This window comes from Arachis ipaensis, chromosome B10 (assembly GCF_059453495.1).
Source record: "Arachis ipaensis isolate K30076 ecotype BB chromosome B10, ASM5945349v1, whole genome shotgun sequence".
NCBI classification, from domain to species: Eukaryota; Viridiplantae; Streptophyta; class Magnoliopsida; order Fabales; family Fabaceae; genus Arachis; species Arachis ipaensis.
The window spans coordinates 64387952-64398092 of record NC_142435.1 but is presented as its reverse complement, the minus strand read 5'-3'; the positions used below and the strand labels follow the sequence as shown (position 1 = coordinate 64398092).

Sequence of the window (10141 nt, the reverse complement as noted above, 5' to 3'; positions counted from 1 at the left end):
AATTGATATGAATTACAAACAAAATATATTTTTTGTTTTTATTTTATTTAAATAGAATCAAACCGAATAATTAAAATTAAATAAAAATAATAAGACAAAATAAAATAATTAGAAATTAAATTGTAAATTTCGAAAAGTAAGAGAAAAATAAATTTGAAAACTAAAATAATTACTTAATTAAGAAGATTTGAAAAACTTTGGATATAAGCTCCTTTTATATTTTATTAAAAGCTATGAATGTCTCCAAAAACTTGGTGTACGAAATCGTGATTGTTCATTCCCCAGCAACGGCGCCATAAACTTGGTACGCACGTTCATAATCTTAATTTTTTTTCACAACTTCGCACAACTAACCAGCAAGTGCACTGGGTCGTCCAAGTAATATACTTTACGTGAGTAAGGGTCGATCCAACGGAGATTGTCGGCTTGGAGCAAGCTATGGTCATCTTGTAAATCTCAGTCAGGCGAATTCAAATGGTTATGGAGATTTGATAATTAAAATATAAATAAAATATAAAATAAGTTAGAGATACTTATATAATTCATTGGTGAGAATTTCAGATAAGCGTATGGAGATGATTTGCTCCTTCTGAATCTTTGCTTTCCTACTGTCTTCATTCAATTATTCATACTCCTTTTTATGGCAAGCTGTATGTTGGGCATCATCGTTGTCAATGGCTACTTCCCGTCCTCTCAGTGAAAATGGTCCAAATGCGCTGTCATCGCACGGCTAATCATCTGTCGGTTCTCGATCATGTTGGAATAGGATCCAATGATCCTTTTGCGTCTATCACTACGCCCAACACTCGTGAGTTTGAAGTCATCACAGTCATCCCTTCCCAGATCCTACTCGGAATACCACAGACAAAGTTTAGACTTTCCGGATCTCAGGAATGGTCACCAATAATTCTAGCTTATACCACGAAGACTCTGATCTTTTGGAATGGAGGCTAAGAGATACACGCTCGATCTAAGGTAGAACGGAAGTGGTTGTCAGGCACGCGTTCATAGGTTGAGAATAGTGATAAGTGTCATGGATCATCATATTCATCATGTTCAAGTGCAAGCGAATATCTTAGAATAGGAACAAGCTTGAGTTGAATAAAAAAATAATAGTACTTCTGGTGCACGAAATTGTGATCTCCAGGTTCGAACAAATCCTGGTAATGGCTCCAGAGCTTGGTGCTCTGATCTTAATTCATAATTGTCACAACTTCGATACAACTAACCAGCAAGTGCACTGGGTCGTCCAAGTAATACCTTACGTGAGTAAGGGTCGAATCCCACGGAGATTGTTGGTATGAAGCAAGCTATGGTCACCTTGTAAATCTCAGTCAGGCGGATATAAAATAATCATGGAGTTTTCGAATAATAAATAATAGAATAGGGATAGAGATACTTATGTAATTCATTGGTAGGAATTTCAGATAAGCGAATGGAGATGCTTTTCGTTCCTCTGAACCTCTGCTTTCCTGCTATCTTCATCCAATCAGTCTCATTCCTTTCCATGGCTGGCTTTATGTGATACATCACCACTGTCAATGGCTACTTTCGGTCATCTCACGGGAAAATGATCCAATGCCCTGTCACGGCACGGCTAATCGTCTGGAGGCATCACCCTTGTCAATGGCTTCATCTTATCCTCTCAGTGAATAATATGCTCACGCACCCTGTCACGGCACGGCTATTCATCTGTCGGTTCCCGATCATGCTGGAATAGGATTCACCCTCCTTTTGCGTCTGTCACTATCGCCCAACAATCGCGAGTTTGAAGCTCGTCACAGTCATTCAATCATTGAATCCTACTCGGAATACCACAGACAAGGTTTAGACTTTCCGGATTCTCTTAAATGCCGCCATCATTCTAGCTTACGCCACGAAGATTCTGGTTAGGAGATCTAAGAGATATTCATTCTAACTTATTTCATGTAGAACAGAAGTGTTTGTCAGGCACGCGTTCATAAGGGAGAAGGATGATGAGCGTCACACATAATCATCACCTTCATCACGTTCTTGGGTGCGAATGGATATCTTAGAAGCGAAATAAGATGAATTGAATAGAAAATAGTAGTACTTTCATTAATCTTTGAGGAACAGCAGAGCTCCACACCTTAATCTATGGAGTGCAGAAACTCTACCGTATGAAAATACATAAGTGAAGGTCTAGGCATGGCCGAGATGGCCAGCCCCCTGAAGCGTGATCAAAGGATCATAAGGTAATCTAAAGATGGTCTAAAAGACGTCTAATACAATAGTAAGAGGTCCTATTTATAATAAACTAGCTACTAGGGTTTACATGAGTAAGTAATTGATGCATAAATCCACTTCCGGGGCCCACTTGGTGTGTGTTTGGGCTGAGCTTAAGTGTAGCACGTGCAGAGGCCATTTGTGGAGTTGAACGCCAGTTTCTGTGCCAGTTTGGGCGTTCAACTCTGGTTTTGGATCCTTTTCTGGCGCTGGACGCCAGATTTGGGTAGAAAGCTGGCGTTGAACGCCAGTTTACGTCATCTATTCTTGGTCAAAGTATGGACTATTATACATTTCTGGAAAGCCCTGGATGTCTACTTTCCAACTCAATTGGAAGCGCGCCATTTCGAGTTCTGTAGCTCCAGAAAATCCACTTTGAGTATAGGGAGGTCAGAATCCAACAGCATCAGCAGTCCTTTTTCAACCTCTGAATCTGATTTTTGCTCAAGTCCCTCAATTTCAGCCAGAAAATACCTGAAATCACAGAAAAACACACAACTCATAGTAAAGTCCAGAAATGTGAATTTAACATAAAAACTAATGAAAACATCCCTAAAAGTAACTAGATCCTACTAAAAACATACTAAAAACAATGTCAAAAAGCGTATAAATTATCCGCTCATCACAACACCAAACTTAAATTGTTGCTTGTCCCCAAGCAACTAAAAATAGGATAAAAAGAAGAGAATATACTATAAATTCCAAACTATCAATGAAACATAGCTTCAATCAAATGAGCGGGACTTATAGCTTTTTGCCTCTTGAATAGTTTTGGCATCTCACTTTATCCATTGAGGTTCAGAATGATTGGCATCTATAGGAACTTCAGATTTCGAATAGTGTTATTGACTCTCCTAGTTTAGTATGATGATTCTTGAATACAGCTTCTTTATGAGTCTTGGCCGTGGCCCTAAGCACTTTGTTTTCCAGTATTACTACCGGATACATAAATGCCACAAACACATAATTGGGTGAACCTTTTCAGATTGTGACTCAGCTTTGCTAAAGTCCTCAATTAGAGGTGTCCAGGGTTCTTAAGCACACTCTTTGTTTGCTTTGGACCTTGACTTTAACCGCTCAGTCTCAAGTTTTCACTTGACACCTACACGCCACAAGCACATGATTAGGGACAGCTTGGTTTAGCCGCTTAGACCAGGATTTTATTCCTTTAGGCCCTCCTATCCACTGATGCTCAAAGCCTTGGGATCCTTTTTATTTGCCCTTGCCTTTTGGTTTTAAGGGTTATTGGCTTTTTCTGCTTGCTTTTTCTTTTTCTTTCTATTTTTTTTTCTATATATATATATATTTTTTTTTTCGCCTCTCTTTTTTTTTTTTTTCTGCAAGCTTTGTTCTTAGCTGCTTTTTCTTGCTTCAAGAATCATTTTTATGATTTTTCAGATTATCAAATAACATGTCTCCTAGTCATCATTCTTTCAAGAGCCAACATATTTAACATTCTTAAACAACAACTTCAAAAGACATATGCACTGTTCAAGCATACATTCAGAAAACAAGAAGCATTGTCACCACATCAATATAATTAAGCTAAGTTCAAGGATAAATTCGAAACTCATGTATTTCTTGTTCTTTTGAATTAAAACATTTTTCTTTTAAGAGAGGTGACGGATTCATAGGACATTCATATCTTTAAGACAAAGTTACTAACTACTAATGATCATGTAATGAAGATACAAACATAGATAAGCACATAATATAGAACGAAAAACAGAGAAAGTAAGGACAAGGAATTAATCCACCTTAGTGATGTCCTTGAGCTCTTCTATGTCTCTTCCTTGTCTTTGCTGCTCCTCCTTCATTGCTTTTAGATCTTCTCTGATTTCATGAAGGATGATGGAGTGCTCTTGATGTTCCACCCTTAGTTGCTTCCATCAATTGTGTGGAAGAAAATGTATCCCCTGAGGTATCTCAGTGATCTCTTGATTTGCAGTCAAATGTTCTACCACTGAGCTATAGACCCTTGATGGAAGCTTTTGTCTTCCCTTTCCTCTTTCTAGAGGTTTCTCTGGCCTTAGGTGCCATCAATGGTTATGGAAAAAACAAAAAAGCTATGCTTTTACCACACCAAACTTAGAATGTTGCTCGCCCTCGAGCAAAAGAAGAAAGAATAGAAGAATAAGAAGATATGGAGGAGATGGATGGATGTTTGTATTCGGCCATATGGGTGGGATTGGGTGGGAAAGAGATGTTGAATTTTGAAGGTAGGTGGAGTTTATGAGGTAGGTTTATTGGGAAGAGTGGATGGATGTGAGTGGTGAAGGTTTAGTGGGGAAGAGAGCTTGAGGTGATTGGTGAGGGGTTTTTAGGGAAGAGTGTTTATGGGGTTTTGTGAAAGAGAGTGGTGGGAAGAAGTGAGTGGAGGTAGGTGGGGATCCTGTGGGGTCCACAGATCCTGAGTGGATCCTGTGGGGTCCACAGATCCTGAGGTGTTCAAGGAATTACATCCCTGCACCCATTAGGCATATAAAAATGCCTTTGTACCCAACTCTGGGCGTTCAGCGCCAGGTTGGTGGCCATTTTGGGCGTTCAACGCCCATTTGTGTGCCATTTCTGGCGTTGAACGCCAGAACCATGCCTGTTCTGGCGTTCAGCGCCCAGAAGCTGCCCATTTTGGGCGTTCAGCGCCAGAACCATGCTCTGTTCTGGCGCTGAACGCCAGACAGATGCTCCTCCAGGGTGTGATTTTTCTTCTGCTGTTTTTGATTCCGTTTTCAATTTTTATATTTATTTTGTGACTCCACATGATCATGAACCTAAGAAAACATGAAAAACAATGAAAATAAAAGTTAGATAAACATTGGGTTGCCTCCCAACAAGCGCTTCTTTAATGTCAATAGCTTGACAGTGGGCTCTCATGGAGCCTCACAAATGTGCAGAGCTTTGTTGAGACTCTCCAACACCAAACTTAGAGTTTGGATATGGGAGTTCAACACCAAACTTAGAGTTTGGTTGTGGCCTCTCAACACCAAACTTAGAGTTTGACTGTGGGGGCTCTGGTTGACTCTGCTTTGAGAGAAGTTTTTCCTGCTTCCTCTCCATGGTTGCAGAGGGAGATCCTTGAGTTTTGAATACAAGGGAGTTCTCATTCCATTGAAGGACTATTTCACCTCTGTCAACATCAATCACAGCTCTTGCTGTGGCCAGGAAAGGTCTTCCTAGGATGATGGATTCATCCTCTTCCTTTCCAGTATCCAGGACTATGAAATCAGTAGGTATGTAAAGGCCTTCAACCTTTACTAACACGTCCTCTACTTGTCCATAAGCCTGTTTTCTTGAGCTGTCTGCCATCTCTAGTGAGATTTTAGCAGCTTGCACCCCATAGATTCCCAGTTTCTCTATTACAGAGAGGGGCATGAGGTTTATTCCTGAACCAAGGTCACACAGAGCCTTAAAGATCATGGTGCCTATGGTACAGGGTATTATGAACTTTCCAGGATCCTGTCTCTTCTGAGGCAATGTCAGTTGATCCAGATCACTTAGTTCATTGATGAACAAGGGAGGTTCAACTTCCCAAGCATCAATGCCAAACAATTTGGCATTCAGCTTCATGATTGCACCAAGAAACATGGCAGTTTGCTCTTCAGTGACATCCTCATTCTCTTCAGAAGAGGAATACTCATCAGAGCTCATGAAGGGTATAAGGAGGTTCAATGGAATCTCTATGGTCTCTAGATGAGTCTCAGATTCCTTTGGTTCCTCAGAGGGAAGCTCCTTATTGATCACTGGACGTCCCAGGAGGTCTTCCTCCTTGGGATTCACATCCTCTCCTTTCCTCACAGGTTCGGCCATGGCACTTATGTCAATGGCCTTGCACTCTCCTTTTGGGTTCTCTTCTGTATTGCTTGGGAGAGTACTAGGAGGGATTTCAGTGATCCTTTTACTCAGCTGGCCCACTTGTGCTTCCAGATTTCTAATGGAAGACCTTGTTTCATTCATGAAACTTAAAGTGGCCTTAGATAGATCAGAGACTAGATTTGCTAAATTAGAAGCATTTTGTTCAGAGTTCTCTGTCTGTTGCTAAGTTGATGATGGAAAAGGTTTGCTATTGCTAAACCTGTTTCTTCCACCATTATTAAAGCCTTGTTGGGGATTTTGATCCTTCCATGAGAAATTTGGATGATTTCTCCATGTTGAGTTATAGGTGTTTCCATAAGGTTCACCTAAGTAATTTACCTCTGCTATTGCAGGGTTCTCAAGATCATAAGCTTCTTCTTCAGAAGATGCCTCTTGAGTACTGTTGGATGCAGCTTGCATTCCATGCAGACTCTGAGAAATCATATTGACTTGCTGAGTCAATATTTTGTTCTGAACCAATATGGCATTCAGAGTATCAACTTCAAGAACTCCCTTCTTCATAGGCGTCCCCTTACTCACAGGATTCCTTTCAGAAGTGTACATGAACTGGTTATTAGCAACCATGTCAATGAGTTCTTGAGCTTCTGCAGGCGTTTTCTTTAGGTGAATGGATCCACCTGCAGAAGTGTCCAGTGACATCTTTGATAGCTCAGATAAACCATCATAGAATATATCCAGGATGGTCCATTCTGAAAGCATGTCAGAAGGACACTTTTTGGTCAACTGTTTGTATCTTTCCCAAGCTTCATAGAGAGATTCACCTTCTTTCTGTCTGAAGGTTTGAACATCAGCTCTAAGCTTGCTCAGCTTTTGAGGAGGAAAGTACTTGGCTAAGAAAGCCGTGACCAGCTTATCCCAAGAGTTCAGGCTGTCTTTGGGTTGAGAATCCAACCATAATCTAGCTCTGTCTCTTACAGCAAAAGGGAAAAGCATGAGCCTGTAGACTTCAGGATCTACTCCATTAGTCTTAACAGTATCACATATCTGCAAGAATTCAGTTAAGAACTGAAAAGGATCTTCAGATGGAAGTCCATGAAACTTGCAGTTCTGCTGCATCAGAGAAACTAATTGAGGTTTCAGCTCAAAATTGTTTGCTCCAATGGCAGGAATGGAGATGCTTCTTCCATGTAAATCGGAATTAGGTGCAGTAAAGTGACCAAGCATCTTCCTTACATTATTATTATTTTCGGCTGCCATCTCCTCTGCCTGTTCGAAAATTTCTGAAAGGTTATCTCTGGATTGTTGTATTTTAGCTTCTCTTAATTTTCTCTTCAGAGTCCTTTCAGGTTCTGGATTTGCTTCCACAATAATGTTCTTGTCCTTGCTCCTGCTCATATGACAAAGAAGAAGGCACAGAAAAATAATAATAATAATAGAGATCCTTTATACCACAGTATAGGGGTCCCTTTGTGAGTGGAAGAAAAGAGAAGGAGATAAAGAATGTGATGTAAAGGAAGAAACACAACTGTACGAATAGAAGAGATGTGAGATGAGATGTTAGGATATGAATGAGTAAATAGAATAAGATGAGAGAGAAGGAGGGAATTTTCGAAAATTAATTTTGAAAAGGGGTTAGTGATTTTTGAAAATAGTTTTTGAAAATTGTTAGTATTTTTTTTCGAAAATTTTTGAAATTAAAAATAAAAATAATTAGTTAATAAAAAAAAGAAATTTTTGAAAAAGAGGGGAGATATTTTCGAAAATTGGAGAGAGAGAGTTAGTTAGGTAGTTTTGAAAAAGTTAAGAAACAAACAAAAAGTTAGTTAGTTAGTTGAAACAAATTTTAAAAAAGATAAGAAGTTAGGAGGTTAGAAAAGATATTTTGAAAAGATATTTTTGAAAAAGATAAGATAAGAAGATATTTTTGAAAAGATATGATAGAAATTAGTTTTTGAAAAAGATTTTATTTTTAAAATCACAATTAATGACTTGATTCATAAGAAATCACAAGATATGATTCTAGAACTTAAAGTTTGAATCTTTCTTAACAAGCAAGTAACAAACTTCAAATTTTTGAATCAAAACATTAATTGTTATTGTTATTTTCGAAAATATGGTAAAAAAAAAGATTTTTGAAAAATATTTTTGGAATTTTCGAAAATAACTAAGAATTTTGAAAAAGATTTGATCTTTGAAAAGGATTTTGAAAAAGATAAGATTTTCAAATTGAAAATTTGATTTGACTCATGAGAAACAATTTGATTTTAAAAATTTTTGAAAAAGTCAATCCAAATTTTCGAATTTGATGAGAGAAAAAGGGAAAGATATTTTTTTGATTTTTGAATTTTTATGATGAGAGAGAAAAACACAAAAAAAAATGCAATGCATGAAATTTTTAGATCAAAACATGTGATGCATGCAAGAATGCTATGAATGTCAAGATGAACACCAAGAACACTATGAATGTCATGATGAACATCAAGAACATATTTTTGAAAAATTTTTAATGCAAAGAAAACATGCAAGACACCAAACTTAGAATTCTTTAATGCTTAGACACTAAGAATTCAAGAATGCACATGAAAACCATGAAAAGACACAAAACAAAAAATCATCAAGATCAAACAAGAAGACTTACCAAGAACAACTTGAAGATCATGAAGAACACCATGAATGCATGAGAATTTTCAAAAAATGCAAGATGCATATGCAAGTGACACCAAACTTATAACATGACTCAAGACTCAAACAAGAAACAGAAAAATATTTTTGATTTTTATGATTTCCTAAAAATTTTTTGGATTTTTATTTTATATTTTTCGAAAATTATATGAAAAAGAAAAATAAGGATTCCAAAATTTTTAATATGAATTCCAGGAATCTTGTCATGTTAGTCTAAAGCTTCAGTCCAGGAATTAGACATGGCTCACTAGCCAGCCAAGCTTTCAATGAAAGCTTCGGTCCAAAACACTAGACATGGCCAATGGCCAGCCAAGCTTCAGCCTTTAACACGAGAGTATATTGATCTTTGATAGCAAATTGCAAGCCTCAGTCCAAATAAATTTAGACATGACTTTACAGCCAGCCAGGCTTCAACATGCTTCATGAAACACTAGAATTCATTCTTAAAAATTTTGAATACAAAATTTTTTTTTTTTGAAAACATTTTTATTTTTTTTTCGAAAACATATGAGAGATTTTTGAAAATATTTTTGAAAGATTTTTGAAAAGAAAATAAAATAAAAAGAAAATTACCTAATCTGAGCAACAAGATGAACCGTCAGTTGTCCAAACTCGAACAATCCCCGGCAACGGCGCCAAAAACTTGGTGCACGAAATTGTGATCTCCAGGCTCGAACAAATCCTGGTAATGGCTCCAGAGCTTGGTGCTCTGATCTTAATTCATAATTGTCACAACTTCGATACAACTAACCAGCAAGTGCACTGGGTCGTCCAAGTAATACCTTACGTGAGTAAGGGTCGAATCCCACGGAGATTGTTGGTATGAAGCAAGCTATGGTCACCTTGTAAATCTCAGTCAGGCGGATATAAAATAATCATGGAGTTTTCGAATAATAAATAATAGAATAGGGATAGAGATACTTATGTAATTCATTGGTAGGAATTTCAGATAAGCGAATGGAGATGCTTTTCGTTCCTCTGAACCTCTGCTTTCCTGCTATCTTCATCCAATCAGTCTCATTCCTTTCCATGGCTGGCTTTATGTGATACATCACCACTGTCAATGGCTACTTTCGGTCATCTCACGGGAAAATGATCCAATGCCCTGTCACGGCACGGCTAATCGTCTGGAGGCATCACCCTTGTCAATGGCTTCATCTTATCCTCTCAGTGAATAATATGCTCACGCACCCTGTCACGGCACGGCTATTCATCTGTCGGTTCCCGATCATGCTGGAATAGGATTCACCCTCCTTTTGCGTCTGTCACTAACGCCCAACAATCGCGAGTTTGAAGCTCGTCACAGTCATTCAATCATTGAATCCTACTCGGAATACCACAGACAAGGTTTAGACTTTCCGGATTCTCTTGAATGCCGCCATCATTCTAGCTTACGCCA

The 10141-nt window shown here is 38.2% G+C and overlaps 1 non-coding gene across 1 annotated transcript; it reads left to right on the top strand.

The window, feature by feature from the left end:
* Positions 1-6813: 6813 nt before the first annotated feature.
* On the top strand, positions 6814-6921 carry LOC148580309 (small nucleolar RNA R71). The gene has a single exon (XR_015898993.1). It is a non-coding gene; the product is annotated as a small nucleolar RNA R71 (small nucleolar RNA).
* The last annotated feature ends 3220 nt before the right edge of the window (positions 6922-10141 follow it).